Source organism: Aptenodytes forsteri, unplaced genomic scaffold (assembly GCF_000699145.1).
Source record: "Aptenodytes forsteri isolate BGI_AS27 unplaced genomic scaffold, ASM69914v1 Scaffold348, whole genome shotgun sequence".
NCBI lineage: Eukaryota > Metazoa > Chordata > Aves > Sphenisciformes > Spheniscidae > Aptenodytes > Aptenodytes forsteri.
Genome location: NW_008794169.1, coordinates 590,872 through 606,733, shown reverse-complemented (window position 1 = coordinate 606,733; position 15,862 = coordinate 590,872). Strand labels below are relative to the sequence as shown.

The window sequence follows — 15,862 nt, the reverse complement described above, 5'->3', positions numbered from 1 at the left end:
TTTCGGCTTTATTCTTATGTTCTCTTTCCTCAGAACTGATCAACAGTCCAGATTCTGTTTCAAATGGTAAAGGAGCTATGCTATAAAATGTTAACATTCTGCATTTTTTACAAGGTTTTAGTGATTTTTTTTTTTAATTGTTCCTATATTTATTGCTTTCCCCAAAAACTTTTTTTCCTATTCTACTAGCCTGTTTATTTGGATCCATTCAGTCAGAAACAGTTTGTCCTTTTTGTGTCTTTCAGACTATTAAAAAAGAACTGGATGCACATGCAGAATTTCATCTGTGAAAGATGGAGTAAGGTAATATAATTTTAATGATTGCTACTATAATGTGTGATGATCTGTGGACACTGAATGCAAAGGTTCAAAGATGAAATAAATTGGAGGCAGACAAAGCAAAAGGAACTTCAGCCTCAGAAATAACGAAGTGCTGACAAGATCCTACGTTCTGGTATCAGTGGCACGCTTACCCTATGTTTTGTACTGTGGGTAATTCATTATACTGGCCAGAGGTTTTCTGTTATCATTGGGTGCGTTGTCCACAGAAGCTCAGGTAGGTCATTAGCTAGTGACAGTATGATTTATTCATCTTTGAACAAGTGATGTGTTTCTGGAAATTTGTGAGATATAAAGGACAGCCTATGCTGAAAGGCCAATATTTGTCACCTGTTTCCATCATAAGAACAAACCGGTGGTTCTTTAATTTTCGTCCTTGAACATCCTGGGTCAACAGAGATGGAAGAAGGCAGATCTGCCTTTGTTGTCATTGAATATTGCTGTAGCATAGAGCAATATCCTTCAGGATGGGAATTGAATCCTGTTGGGCACTCTACAAACATTTGTCAAGTATTTACTTCTCCACAGTGGAAGAGCTACTTTGTGTCCCGTGATGTGACAGGGCACAGAGGCGGCTGGTCACATTACTAGGCCCTGAGAGGTGAATGTGTGTCCTGGTGGGGTTCCTGTTAGCAGAAGACTCTTGCAAGAAGACTCTTGCCCACTCGTTTCCAAGCCAAGTTCAGTCATAGGATTCCTCTTGCTTCCTGTGGGCCAGAGCAGCTGTTGGTGGGCTGTATGTCAGGCTGACCAGCTGCACCAGGTTTCTGGGATTTCAGAGACTAGGAGAAGCTGTAGCACATGTGCTGGTGATGTGTGAGATATGGCCTTAACTGCAAGGCAGTATGAAGCAAGACGCCAATCAAATGAGTCTTCTGGTAGAGGCAGGAGGTTGTGCTGATCTGGGAATAAGAGGCAGCGAGAGGTGAAGCATGATGCTCATGGTCACATGTGATGCTCACGGTCACGTGGGTAATCATGTGCAGAAATTGAGGGGGAACCCTCAGTCTCCTCATCTCTGATGTAGTGACCTCAGTCCCTTTTTACAGAGTTCAGCAAAGAATGAATGTTGGAGTAGAGTCAGTGGTGAACAGTAGTGACTTCTCAGAGAGGTTTTTCCCCAGCTCCTGCTAAGGGAGAACAAGCTCATTTGTAAGATCAAGCAGACAGAGCCAGCAAATGCACTTTCTCATGCAGCATTGCTTTTCTTGTATCAGATGTGTGTCTTAATGCAGACTGAGGATCGATTACTGAAGAGCCTAGAGAGATATGTTACCATAATTGTGCCTACATCTGGAATTAAAGCAAGCGGTCGATACCGTGGACGGGGTTATTTAACTGGGGCAGAATGGAATGCAGTGCACAACGGGATGCTCCAGGGGCTTATGTGTAATTTTTTCCTTTCACCATCTTGAACCGTTCAGTGAAGAATAACTTGGGAATCAGGCATGCACTTACAGATCTTTCTCAATCCCAAGAAGGCAGGGATGAAGTTGCCAGCAGCAAATAAGTGTTGCCAGACCCTGTAGCTAGCTTTACTGTGACTTAAAAGGAATTGCAGTAATACTAGTCGTTCATATCATCTTTCTTTCTTCTATTAATCATTGTCTGCATTGGAAAAGATATGCCTGGGGCAATCCTGCATTTCCATCCAGTTCAGTGCTGCTTTTTGCTGAAGAAGTTAAAGAATAATTGTCATTCTTCTCCAAGACAGCTATGTCTTCTCTCCTGTGGGGTCTGTCTCCACACTTTCAAAGAAATCCATAACAATAGAGGAAAAAAGCAGCATTTGGGAATCCCATACAGGGACAGTGTATCATCCTAATTAAGTGTTTCTCAAATATGGCCCTGCCTGTGCAATCAACTCCATGTAGACAGATCCCACTATTCATTTGAAGCTTTGTGTTAGATTAGGTCTGGAGAGAAAATAGGAAAGAAAGGAGAATGCCACCCACTTCTGTTTGCCTGCTTGCTTGGTATTTTGGTGGATATTTTCTTTCAACTGATTTGGATTTAGTGGCTTCGGGTCAAACTCATTGTTGCATATATAAAGCTCCACATAGCTTTTTTGATTGAGGCTCCTTAATGTGTGTGTATAAAACAGAGTTTATCTCCATTGGCACCCTTTTTAAGTAGCAGTCCCTGCTTTCTCTTCAGTCAGTTCTCTGGATGACATCTCCAGAAAACGTGCCCTGCTAAAGCACATACTGGTATAGGTGACAAACGGACAAACTTCATGAGTGACTGACTAAGAAGAGGCAGTTGTTATTAGCACAGCAAGCTGCTTTATGATTGTTGTTGTTAGCTTTTACTGCAAGTTTACTGTCTGCTTTTACAGTTTGTTTTTTAAGAAAAACCAGCTTTTGCTAGTTTGTTCCTTCCCCTCTTGTTTTTTCCTTCTTGCCGGTTTGTAAAGTATATTAAAATGCAGAGCAGGCCACGTGAGAATGCATGGCTGTGTTAAATGTGCAGTGATCCTGTTTCTTAGACCATCACGTTCATCATCCTCTTGTTAGTGCTAGGTCAATTGCATGCACCATGCCGGATTGGTATGTATAATTGCAGTAACTACATGTGCAGTTATTGCATAATGTGAGGCACTCGGCCTTCCGATAATGTTCTATATTACATTAGGTGTTTTTCTGACTGTTGATTCTAGTCTGCAGCGTTAACCATGACTTTAGCAGTGAAGACAGAGGTGAAGGACTGAGTTCGAATAATATCTTAAATGAAGGCATAATCAGGTTGAGTAGAGCCTGAATGCAGGGAGAGGGACAGAAAGAAGGGTAAGAGGACACGATGATACATAGCTAATGAGAATGGCTGTAGAGGACACAGAGTCCGGGAGAAGGCAGCAGCAGAATTTCAGATGTTTTAAATGCCTGGAGACTACAATGATCTGTGGGTTGTTACTTTGTTTCTTCACTATGATGAATTCTGTCTCTTTTTACAAGTATTTACCTTACATTATGTTCTGCGCAAGCACAAAAAGAAATTAAGGGTTTTTTGGAATTAAATGCTACTCTTACATCAAGGCATTTAAAGTGTTTGGAACATTATCCTGTCCAAGCTTACATTCAATTCAATAACATATTCATTTTAGTCCTATGTTTGCATTTTAATTATAAACCTGTTACAGTATTTAAATTACAAAATGTCCAGTACCTAATTGTTAATAATCTCAGCATTATCCTTGGCAGATACACAGATGAACTACCACAGAATCATTAGGAAGATTTCAGGAATAATTGTTTCACTAAAACATGCTGAGAGGATTAACACTTAATGCAAACCATCTAAACCAACCCTCAAAATCAGCTGCCTACCTACTATTTTCATTCTTGGAAACTTTGCATATGGATCATTTCCTACTTCCAGTGGTATTTTCCATAAAGCTAGGAAAATTAGATAGGAAGTGACCATGTGGGTCCTCAAGTCAGGACCTACATACATCAGAAGGACTGGACTATGCAGTACTAACACTTGCCAACTCTCTGGCCTCTAAGGCTAGGTGGAATACAATAGCTTGAAGCACTGTAATGAAAGACAAAAATCTGCAGTGGTAGTATGCCTCAGACTGGGGCATTGCTAGCATGCTAGTCTCTGCAGCATAAATAGCAGAAAAGGCTCCTAGTTATTTTTAACTTTAGTGCATTAATTTTCAGACCTTTTGGGAGGGCAGGGCAGATGGGCTTTAAATACCTGAGGTCAAATTTTCAAATATGTATCTTTTATCTTAATGAAAGACAAAAATCTGCAGTGGTAGTATGCCTCAGACTGGGGCATTGCTAGCATGCTAGTCTCTGCAGCATAAATAGCAGAAACGGCTCCTGGTTCTTTTTATTTTTAGTTTTTTTGTTTTCAGACCTTTTGGGAGGGCAGGGCAGATGGGCTTTAAATACCTGAGGTCAAATTTTCAAATATGTATCTTTAATCTGAACTCTTACTTAAGTAAGAACTCAGACATCTTACTAAAAGTCCTTTGTAGACAGTGAGCACCTGCAGTCCTTGGTGAAATCAGGAGCAGTTGTCAGTGATCCAAGGTCTCCCAGGAAGTCAAGTCAGTCTTAAAGTCTACATCAGGAGAAATCTTAGCTTTTCTGCTCATTTCAGTAGGACTGAAGCTTATAGTTACGCATGTGCTCATGTGCTGTCCCTAAGCTGAGTTGCCTTGCTGAACCAGAGTTTATTGAGGTGCCTCATAAGTGTTAATTTAGGCAGAGCCCAAGCAGAAGTTTTCAGCCATGATATTCAGAAGGAATCTTAACTGGCTGCCTGTTTTGAACATTGCGTGACATGTACAGACAGCTACAAACGTACTTCTAAAGCACCAGGATGCACAACTCACAATTCTGCCGTTTGAAGAATGAATCAATAAGTAGGCGTCTTAAAATTCAGGCCTAATTTGTCTGAAGGAGGCAACATACACAAATATCACCTTTTAACAAGATGACTGCTTTCAGCTCAAGGCATAGAAATGCCAATTTGGGTCAAAAAAAGAGCTTAAAATTGCAGACTAAGGGAATGTTTCGTGTGCTTTTACGGTCTTTGTTGCAAATTTTTTGCATGTGTATGGCAAGCAGATAGAGGTACGGAAGTGCTAAAACAACAAGAAAAGGAAAAAAAGAAAACAGGTTCTTGCATCCTATCATACAGTTTTCTTGAACTGGATAATGTATTTGTCCATTTAAAAAGCCTTTAAATTTTATCAAGAAAATCATGCCTCAGCACAAAAACTTTTCCAGATGTAGCATGCTTGAGTAACCCAACGAATCGGAAAGTCTGCATGAACATATTCAACAGTTTGTGAATATAAGAAATTGTACTGAATGGTGGGAATTTAAGGTACTGTGCATCTCTTAAAGAGGCTTGTGTAACACAGAGCCCAGAAGGCATCTCAGATTCGCACTGGGATTTCCCATATCAAGTAAAACAAGGGCCCTAGCTATATCTTGCTGTGTATCTTCTGATTTTGGGGTCTCAGGAGCTGTCAGGAAGTCTTAGGTATTTTACTCATCATTTCACGTAGCTTTTTGTAATCTCAGAAGCAGCATCCAGTTTTTGCATCTCTCATATTTTAAAAGCAATCAGACTTTCTGGCTGTCAGAGTGACTTTTTAAGTTGCTGTATAGGTAATTCCCAAATTGGGAATTTCTTAAAGGTACCTTTTTTAATGTGTAGTTAAAATACAGATCCGTTACTAAGATTTTTTTTAAAGGATTTTTATTACTTGATACTATTGAATGTTATATATCTCTCTAAGGAAATAGAAAATGTGATCTAAGCAACTTCAGGCTTGTTAATTTGACCTTAATAACCTTAGAAAATTTTTTGAAGGAATGAATAATTAAAGACACGGGAGTTGAGTGGAAGGAAGATAAAACACGATCTATTTTGCTAAGATAGGTCATATCAGACTGACCTAGTATCTTTTTTTAATAAGAAAGTAGGTTTTCTAGAAAAAGAAAAAATGTGCTAGATCTGGTCTCTCTGGATTCTACTGAACCATTTAACATGGTGTGCTGCATAAAATTACTGTTCAAGGTGGAGGAAGATTAGGTTAGTGTAAGAACTGTAAACTCAGGCAAAGAACTGGCACAAGGGGAGACAACAGGAGGTAGGTATATGAGGTGAATTATTCTTTGGGAGTTGACTGGTTTAGTTTTCTTGAGGCTTTTTTTTTGTTGTTGAGTTGATTTTGTTGTCATGTTGCATTGAAAGCAGGCTGTTGAAACTTACTGATGGGAGGAGGACATTAATTTCCAGTACAGTTTTGGATGGAATGACTATACAATTAATTGTACGATTAGGTAGTACTAAAGGGATGGAATTCAACACAGCAAAGTCTCGGGCCACACACTGCCAGGAATTCACTTGCTGAGTTTAACCTTGGTGTCAAAATTAGCAGTCTAAGCTCTTACATAATCAGTGGAAAGAGGCAGATTTTTAATTAGGCACCCAACTCCTGCCTTTCTCTCTTGACTGTTAACAGAGCCTAGGCACCTGACTCCGGCATCTGTGCTGAATGCCTTAAATTGGATGGTGCTACATCCTCAGCTTAGGAAGTAATGCAACAACTTTTCCTATGAACAGGGAGTTCAACAATGGAAGACACTGAAGGAGAAAGGCCTGTGTGAGGGTAGGTGGCTTCAAGTTTGTCTCTAGTCTGTCAATTTGATACCATCATGAAAATGATGGATGGGATCCAGGGAAGGGTCAGGAGAGGTATTTCCAATTGAGGGAGGGCACCTCAGCTGGGTGCATCTGGGTGGGGACCTGATCTGGAATAAGTGTGCAACACTGCTTGCAATATCCAAGAAACTTCAGCTCAGTATGTAACAGATGCAGAGAAAAGCTGCAGGGGGGATCAAAGGAATGATGTTGCAAGAGGAGTCTGAAACGGCAGTGTTGGATATGTCAGGAAGATTAGCAAAATGGGTAATGTAATTGCTGCAGCTATGCTTTTGGAATCATGGAGAGCTTTGGAATGTGACTGAGATCAGCTAGGTGACAGCTAACAAGCAGGATGTCTGCAGTCCATCAGAGGACTAATGAAAGTCTACATGTAACAGTATGGTATTGTAGGAAGGTTACGATGCAGAAACAGAAGCATCCAGACATATGATTTAGAGGTGACGTGAACTGAATATATGGCACTTCTTAGTGACTGGAGTTTGTGTGTGTACCTAGCATATGGATAAAATATTTAACCAACATAGAAATGCATAGTGGTAATCCCATCATATATGACAGTAGTCAGTAGGAGAATGCTTGATGTATGTTTAAGGAAGAGGTTAAAGATTTATGAAGGGTAATGATTGTTTGGGTTCTTTGGACTTGGGCTGTTTGGCAGCTTGTGCTTTTTGATCACTCCCATACAGTGTGATACTTGCTGTCTACTGTATTGCCCTGCAGTTTCCCTGCACTGCACAGGGAAAGCTGTGTGATAAATCAGGCATCAAGTGAATTTGTAGGGCTGGACAAAGGCGTGTTAAGTTTAGCCTGTGAAGGGTAATGATTGTTTGGGTTCTTTGGACTTGGGCTGTTTGGCAGCTTGTGCTTTTTGATCACTCCCATACAGTGTGATACTTGCTGTCTACTGTATTGCCCTGCAGTTTCCCTGCACTGCACAGGGAAAGCTGTGTGATAAATCAGGCATCAAGTGAATTTGTAGGGCTGGACAAAGACGTGTTAAGTTTAGCCTGTAACAAAGATATGTTTAGAAGCAGACTGCTGGGCAGCAAACTCATGAACAGTGAGAGAAAAGCTTGTTCTGAAGTGAAAATGGTGGTTGAAGATCACTGATGTGCCTGTAGTGACAAATGACGGGTACAGTACTTAACAGTCAGTGACAGACCTTGCCCCAGATATCTCCTTAGTTGACAAATGCTTAAACTTGTAACTGTATGTTGGTGAAGAACTGCCCTTTGCCTAGATGCTGGTTCGTCCCAACACCAGGTTCGAAAAGGAGCTGAATTCTTTGAGCAAGGGTGAGTAATGTGCTTTCTGTTCTGTTGCAAATCCTGAGTTGCTCTAAGTGGATTTATCAGCTATTAAGACATTGATCAGGTCATTCTTTAGCAGAATTATCCATAAACAGGAGGAAAACGCCACAGCAAGAAACCTTTTTAATGTACTTCTGGCAATGCTATGTTTAGTTATTTGTTTATTAGTAAGTGCTTAGCCTGTGTTTCTGAGGTTTTTAAGTGCCTAGAAGAATACCAGGAGAGATTAGTATAGCTTCTCTTTTTTTTTTCCTGCTTTCTAATTAATTATTACATAGTGGTACTAAGTCGTTATTGTTCTGTGGTAAAAACAATTGTGTGATGATCTCACAGTCCTTTCTTGGAAAATTGCCACAGTAAAGAAAAAACACTGTTTATGGACTGAATTGTCAATAGTTTGGAAGGGGGGTGTTCTGTTGGAAACGCAGTGCTTTGAATGACAGTCCGAGAGGATGGATGGCAAGGAGGGAGGACTGAGAAGATAAGAGTGAAAATGTGTGAGTGCTTTTTCAGGTTTATTGTTTATTAGAGTTATGGTCAACTCCCTTAGATTTAGAATCTGTCCCAGTTTAGGTTTGGCCTTTTTTCTATATTCTAGGTTTTATTTAGCTCCAAGTAATTTTTTTTGGCTAGTAAACTGGGGTTTTAATCTAAGCCTCTTCCTGAGAGACAACACTTGGAGCATCTCAGACCTGCATGGCTGTCACTTATACGGATGCCCAGAAAAACTGGAAGAACATCGCTTGAAGAGGTTTCTGGAGGAGAAAAGATGATCAGGTCTGAGGGACTTCTGCCTCTAAGTTTCAGGAAAAAGGCATCTCACGCTCCTATTGAGGCAGAAAAAGAAATAGAGGAATTTCTAGCCAACCTTTCCTTCCAGTCAAAATTCTTTTTGGGGGGGATGGATGAAATAAGCACAAATAAAGAGACAAACAAGAGTATTGTCAGGTTTGGAATACTTCCCTGGTGTGCCCAAGAACTGTTGTAGATCATTATTAAGCATGAGATGTTGGAATGCAAGTTTAATCATGTTTCATAGTCTCTTAAGATAGCTGTTTAAAAGTCAGAAAGAATTAACCTTTTGAAGGCTCCTATCCCTCTCTACTCATTTCTAACTAGTTGCCTATTTTGCTTAACTTCAGTACAGTTCAGTGAAGTGAATCCCATCCAAAGAGTATACACCTTGCTTAACCTTACCATAGTGTGGTGTTTAGTCAAGGTAAACACTGTCCTCATGGTTTGTTCACACAGATTCTTAAACAGTAATAAAAAATGAAATATTTTTGTACAATTAAATAAGGTCTATGTGGACTGTATCTCTGCTGAACTGTATGCAGTACAACAAAGAAGGTTATTCCAACTTATTTGGATCTTTCTGTCATGATACTTTTAATAGTATGTTTTCTGTTTGGATAGATTATATGCTATAAAAGCTAAAAACAAAATGTGCCAAGGTATTTTGGGGGTTTGTAGGCAAGCGTGACAGAGAGAATATTAATTTCTTCTTCAAATGTGTTTATGCTAATTTTGCTTTGAAATGAAAATATATCCATTTGGGAATATTTATGTTCAAGATTGTTCTGTAATTTCCATATTAAAAAAAATCTTAGTGCAGCTCCTGCTAGACTTTAACCCCAGAAATGCCTAGAAGACAAAGATGAGATAGTCTAAAAGATGTGTCGTGGCTCAGGCCCTTGTGAAAGCTTGGAATACTCTCCTTGAAAGCATTTAAAAAATACGCTGTCTGAAATTGTACTTTACTGTTGACTTTTTGCCCAAGTTAACATGAGCAAACAAAGAAAAAGAATAAAAAAGTGCTGCTCAGCTGTTAACACTGAGCTATTTTTAGTGGGACATTTGAACATTGATCTCATGTTTCTGAAAGGAGGCATTTTCGCTGTTGTTGTGCATGTTCACGTTAGTGACTTTCCTTTAGGCAAATCTGCTGTGATTTGTGATACGGTAATTTTTGGAGCTGTCCCAGGCAGCTGCCAAATATTCTCAAACATTCAAAGTGGAGGTGTAGAGAAAACCTGTTGTGTGGAGGAAACTCCAGCTGTTTAAACCTACAGGTTTGGAATAGTGTCCTGGAAGCATCTTGGATAGTGGGATTTCCATTACTTCAGTTGGAATTTTCATTCCAGAAACTCGGAGATCTCCACCTTGAGGTGTTTTTCTTGTTTTTCAGCTGGCACTCGCATGTTTGTTAATCCCATCCCATAAGGTGACCCAGGTTCCATTTAATAAACGTGCTGGTTAATACCGACAGGTACCTTAGTCTTCAGTGAAGACTCTTAGCACTAGATGACAAAAGCCTGACTTCAGAAGCTAAACTTGCTTGAACTAAGGCACCAGCTATTATTTTTATGGGTGGTGGGAGGGAAAGCAGCCAACATGAGCTACCTTTTATTGATTTTCCTTTTTTAAAGCTCTTCACTGTGCTTCAAGGTGTGGGGTAAAGATCTTGTCTTCAGTCTAGAGAGAGGGGGAACTTCTTCTCTAGTTAAACTGCAACAGAAACTGAAGGAAAACACTCCTGAAATATTTTTCAACACCTTTATTCCTTAAGTAACTGGGACTCCCTGTATTCTGTTTCTTTTAATGCATGAGCCCAGGTTAATACAGGAACTCTATGATTCTACTATGAAGAAGATTAATAACCTTTAGGAAAGGAAAAAATTTAACACGTTCCTTACAGAAGTAAAGTAACAGGAAAGAAGACTGGTAAAAACCAAGTTGAAAGCCTGTCAAATTAGTGATTGGAATATCATGGTAATAATCTGTTGGTAATGGGAATATAGGAAAGATGATAAACAATCAGACTCCATTCTGTTTGGCTGAATACCATATTCTGCAGCAAAAGCCAATTTTTCATGTTATCTTCCTTCTATCCACTGTTACTGGGAGAGAGATTTCTTGCTATAAAAATAGTTCAGTTTGGTTCTCTGGAATTTTTTTGTGATGTTTTTTGAACATTTTAGCAGAAGAGCTATGAGTATTTTCACATGCCAGTCTATGAGGGTTTAAGCTTGGCATAGAATTGCAGTTATTTATCAAGATTTTGGATTTTGATGTTTTTATTGTTAGTGAAAAAAAAATGTTATCACTGCTTTTGTTTTATAGTTCATAGGCTATAGAAATAAGAACTAGGTAAAAAGAGAAATTAGAGTTTAGGGGATTTTAAATCTTTTGAACAATAAGGTAGGAGATAATACAAAATATTTTAGGTCAACTGGTGCATCTCAAACAGGATGAGTTCTTTGCTAGTTCAAGGGCGAGTTCTTTAACAGTATACTTAAATGGCTGTTGAAGAGAAATTCTGAAAAAATGTCTTTTGTAAACATTTCAGACATATGTAGCACTTAGTAATAGCTTGAAAGGTAGCACTTCATTTCTGAATTACAAACTTCAATATTTTCTGGTTTATTTCCCTGATATTTCTCTATGAGTCAGCTTTGAAATTCATATACTATAACAGGAAGAAAAGCCTTTTCTATTTTGGATTCATAAGTATGACATCAGCTTTGTTTTGTATGGTGCCTGTTGGTGCATTTTATCCTCAGACAAACAATGGGTTATATGTGTTAACCCGTTTGCTTTGATGGGTTAAGTAATAGTTATAAAGTCACATAACCCTGCCACATAGTCTTTTATTTCTTTGAGAAGGAAAGTTGGGAGAGCAATGCTTTCAGATAGTATTTGATGTGGAAGGAGGAAAAATGGAAAGAAAAAGTTCTTGAGGACTGATTTTTCAAGAAGGCACTGCTGGGAGCAAAAGTCACTCAGGGAGCAGTGGTTATGGATCCCCATGGACAAAACAGATGCCCAGAGCGTTGGGAATGAGTGGTCTCAAGTGACTGTATTTTACCATATATGTTTGTTGATACTGACTCAGTTTTATGGAGAAATGCACTTGGTGGTACTCCAGATTGTCTGTAATTGAGAGCTTGGATATCTTGCTATGCAGTGAAGGGAAGAGGCAAGCACAGATAAAAAATTTCTCATGATTTTTCTTCAAGTCTTAAAGCAGCTTGTAACTTTCCCAGTGCAGCTCCAGTCATCTGGAGCTGCTCTTCTGGGTCTTGTTTAAAAACTGTCCTTTTCCCCCTTCCCCAGGAGCACCAATAAGTACCAATAAGTACTTGGCATCTGTTACAAAACATCTTTCATTAGACTAGACAAAATCAGTACGCTAAATAGGAGCCTCACAGAATAGGAAAGATCCCTTCTATGTCCAGCTGCATCCGTCACTACAGAGATGGCACTGGCATATTGTAACTTAAGGTTTTGGCTTTGAAATCGTATAGCACAAAAGGAGTAAGATATCTTCTGTCCTGAGGTCACTTTCCATATTAGTGATCAAAAAGGAAAATCTGAACATGAGAGCTGAAAAGGCTGTGGTTGTAAAGGTGCCTGAAAAACAGACACAGCAATTACCACATGGTCATGGCTTTCCCAGAACTGAGGAGAAATTCATAGTATATTTTTCACTATTGACTCCTGCAGTCTGATTTGTAATCTTGGGAGATAAAAGAATCCTTTTATAATATGACAGATCATATTAGGAAAATTCATTTGGATAAGCGTTTGCAAACTCTATTCTCACTTATGCAGGAGTGACCTGGGGGGTGTCACTGGGGAGGAAAATAGAGTATGTTTTAACACTAGTTATTTGGATGCCACCGTTGTCCACTCCCAGGCAATGTGATTTTATCTACAGTTGTAAAAGGCAGATATAGCTGCAGTTTCATGACATTTGCTTTTATGCCAGTTTAACTGCAAGCAAAACTGTCCATTTGTGTAGTGGTCATATTTTAAAAATGGAAATGTTAATAAATATGTTAACTTTTGCATCTTCTACCTGACTGTACAGTCAAACTTCTATACCTTCTCACCCCCTCTGGATCTCTGAGAACGCTCACCCATTTGTAAGATTGGAGTTTAGAGTACGAATCATTTAAATTAGCTAAACTACTTGTGGGGCTTAGATCATATAAAAACTTGTAGTACAGCACAAGTGTAGAGAACAGTATTTTTGTGGCTTTCACAGTCTTTATTGTGAACTGAGGCTGCATACCTGAGGTTGTCTAGCACTCGGATAATTTCATAGCCAAGATAAGGATGCGATTTGGTAGCTTGTTGTGCGTGGAGTTGCTAAAATCTGGGTCTGTATTGCCACAGAGCCATCCCTCGAATACTTAGCCACAGAGCTGTTCAGAGTGGAAGAGTTAACAAAGTGCTTGTTGAACGCACACTAATACCACTGTTTCTGCATCATCCTTTAGTAGCCTGAATTTTCGTAGGGGTTTGACACTGTTGTTGCTTCGGTATTAAAAGACCCGCAGGGCTTGGGTCAAGTGCATTTCAACCAGTGGTCCCTGGCTTCATTCCCCATAGGTAATGCCAGACTCTGATTTTTCTTTAACTCACTTTTATTGGGGTTAGCAAATTGCTTGTTTTGTTTTTTTGGAAGTGTACACCTCATAAAGAACTATTTGCCCTGTAGGGTTTCAGTTACAGTTTGTTTTTATTTTCTTTGTTGAAAAAGATTACTTACTTTTTTTTTTTTTCTTAATTGGATAAAGGATTTATTAATAGACTTTCCCTTTTCAGAACTGGAAAACGCCCAGAAAGGCTTTTGTTAGCAAATTGCTTGTTTTGTTTTTTTGGAAGTGTACACCTCATAAAGAACTATTTGCCCTGTAGGGTTTCAGTTACAGTTTGTTTTTATTTTCTTTGTTGAAAAAGATTACTTACTTTTTTTTTTTTTCTTAATTGGATAAAGGATTTATTAATAGACTTTCCCTTTTCAGAACTGGAAAACGCCCAGAAAGGCTTTTGCTCACACTTTCCCAATACAAATTTACTTCTAAATTGAGACCAAACATGGAAAAAATTATAATGTTAGGTGAATAATTTGTGTAGTTCTGAGCAGATGGAAACAATGTAAGATGAAAAAAAACTAGTCTTGACAATCATAGCTGTTTGTTCTTATAATATTTAAGTCGGTGGTTTTAAATTGTCCATGAACTATGCAAATAAGTTGGTGGGAAGTGACTGAGGATAGCAAGCCTACGATCAGTAACTTTAAATTAGCTTGTACCAAAGGGTTCTTCTGGAAAATTTTCAGGGAGTTTTCAAATCAGAAAAGATTAAAAGCTATTGATATAAGAGGTTAATAATGTCCCATTTAATTTTGTCATAGTCTAGCTTGTTTCAGTTCAAACAGTTTAAAAGTTTAGTTTTATGACATTTACTTTTTTAAGTAAATAAATAATATTAAAATTTATTTTAAAATAATTATTTGACAAAGATGCATTACACTGATGTCTGTGATTCACAGTGATATCACTGCAGGCAGATGATCATTTTATGTTTTCAGTGGAAGCAAATAGATTGTGCTTGGAGCATAGATGTTATCCCAGTGATCACAAACTGTCCTGACAATGTTTATGTCTAGCTCTCATTCTTGCATCTTTAGTCTATAAAAACTCTCTAAATGAAACTGTAGAGATGAGATCTGCATGACCTTAAAAAGCTGGAAACAGTAAAATTAGTGCTCCCAACCATTCAAATATTTCTCTCCTAAAACACAGGCTGACAACAGCATCTGCTGGTACAAGTAAACAGTGAAGAACAGCACTGAATTGCACATCTGTGCGGTTACACTCAAAATCTTTTTTATGGGCAAAAATGAAACACACCATATATCTAAAGGCAAGAAGTTGTTGTTGTTGTTGTTATTATAATTAAAGTCTTTACAGTCTAATCCAGGAATCATTACTTGTTCAGATCTAATAATTACAGGAAAAGAAAGAATGCTTCTATACAGGGGAAAGTCTCAATAGGTAACAATACAGTTAAAATCATTGAACACACAAAGTGTCTACCTCTTTTTCCTGCTGTAATGCTCACCCTTCCCCTGCGCCTCTGGGTCCTAAGGTGGTGGTGGGGATGTGGAGGTGTCTCAGCAGTTGTCAGCATTTAAAGGACTTCAGATGCTGACCGGAGGAATATGATGTTCCTGTTGATAGTTTCTTCTTCTTCGCTCTAGGATCCACTTGGGGTCATTTTTATGTTTGCTAACAAGTTTTTAAACTTGGCTCTTTCTTCATTGGTCTGCAGCTCCACGTTACATCCAAATTTACCATATGTGGTACTTTACATACATGTTAGATACTATTTCTTTGTGCTGTTTATTACCCCTAAAACCAGTTTTGTCCAGCCTCAAGTCTGCAGTTCTTTAAGTGAGCATGGGTTGGTTGTCTATAGCCACAGTGTCTCCAAGTGTTAACTCTGTACCCAATCTCTTTTCATCCCATGCTTGTACTCCTCTCCTCTGCATCCTGTGTCTCCACTTTGCAAGGCCTCTCCTATCATACTAGGCCTGTATTTTTCTACACTAAATCATTGTGTTAGAGTTGTAAAATGGTGATGGTACCATGCAAAGATAAACAAAAGTAAAAACAAATTAGCCGCAGACATCTGGGCAGTTAGAAAAATTGTTGTTACAACTGAACCAAGTTTGATTGCAGGCTGAAACAAAGTTGCAGGCAGGTCAAGAAAAGTTCAGACAAAGCAAGCCTGAAAAGCCCAGGTCCTCAGGGTTTGCAAGCCCCCCCCTCCAAGACTTACGGCCAGTCACTAGTGATGGCAATATGGTATTACAGGGCTACAGGGTAACAGTGCTGCAAGGGCCAACGATGAACTCTGGTAACACATTAGCTGTCATGTTACCACCATCCGTTAAATACAGAGGTCTGGGTGTAATCCCCAGCTCAGAAAGTTCCTAGGGTGCTTGTCAGCTGAATCTGGGAGTGCAAACCTGGAGATGCCTCACAAAATACCAGTACTGCTCATTATACTGTTTTTCTCAGTCTCCAGCGCTGCCCGCTCTCAGAGGGGACTCCAGGCTTGATTAACATTTTGCTCTGACCCAGTCTTTTTTTTCAGCTTTTGGTCCCTCCTTTTTGCCAGAAGGTACTGCCTCTCTAGCAGAGACAGCGGATGTAGGAACG

General features: G+C 39.1%; 1 protein-coding gene across 3 annotated transcripts in view; it reads left to right on the top strand.

The window, feature by feature from the left end:
- Positions 1-246: 246 nt before the first annotated feature.
- INPP4A (inositol polyphosphate-4-phosphatase type I A) overlaps positions 247-15,862 on the top strand; it is a 77,889-nt gene continuing 62,273 nt past the window's right edge. For all 3 annotated transcript variants that reach the window (XM_009281778.2, XM_009281785.2, XM_009281769.2), the window contains exon 1: positions 247-303. The gene's annotated coding sequence lies outside the window, so the exon portion shown is untranslated. The remainder of the gene's footprint in view (positions 304-15,862) is intronic.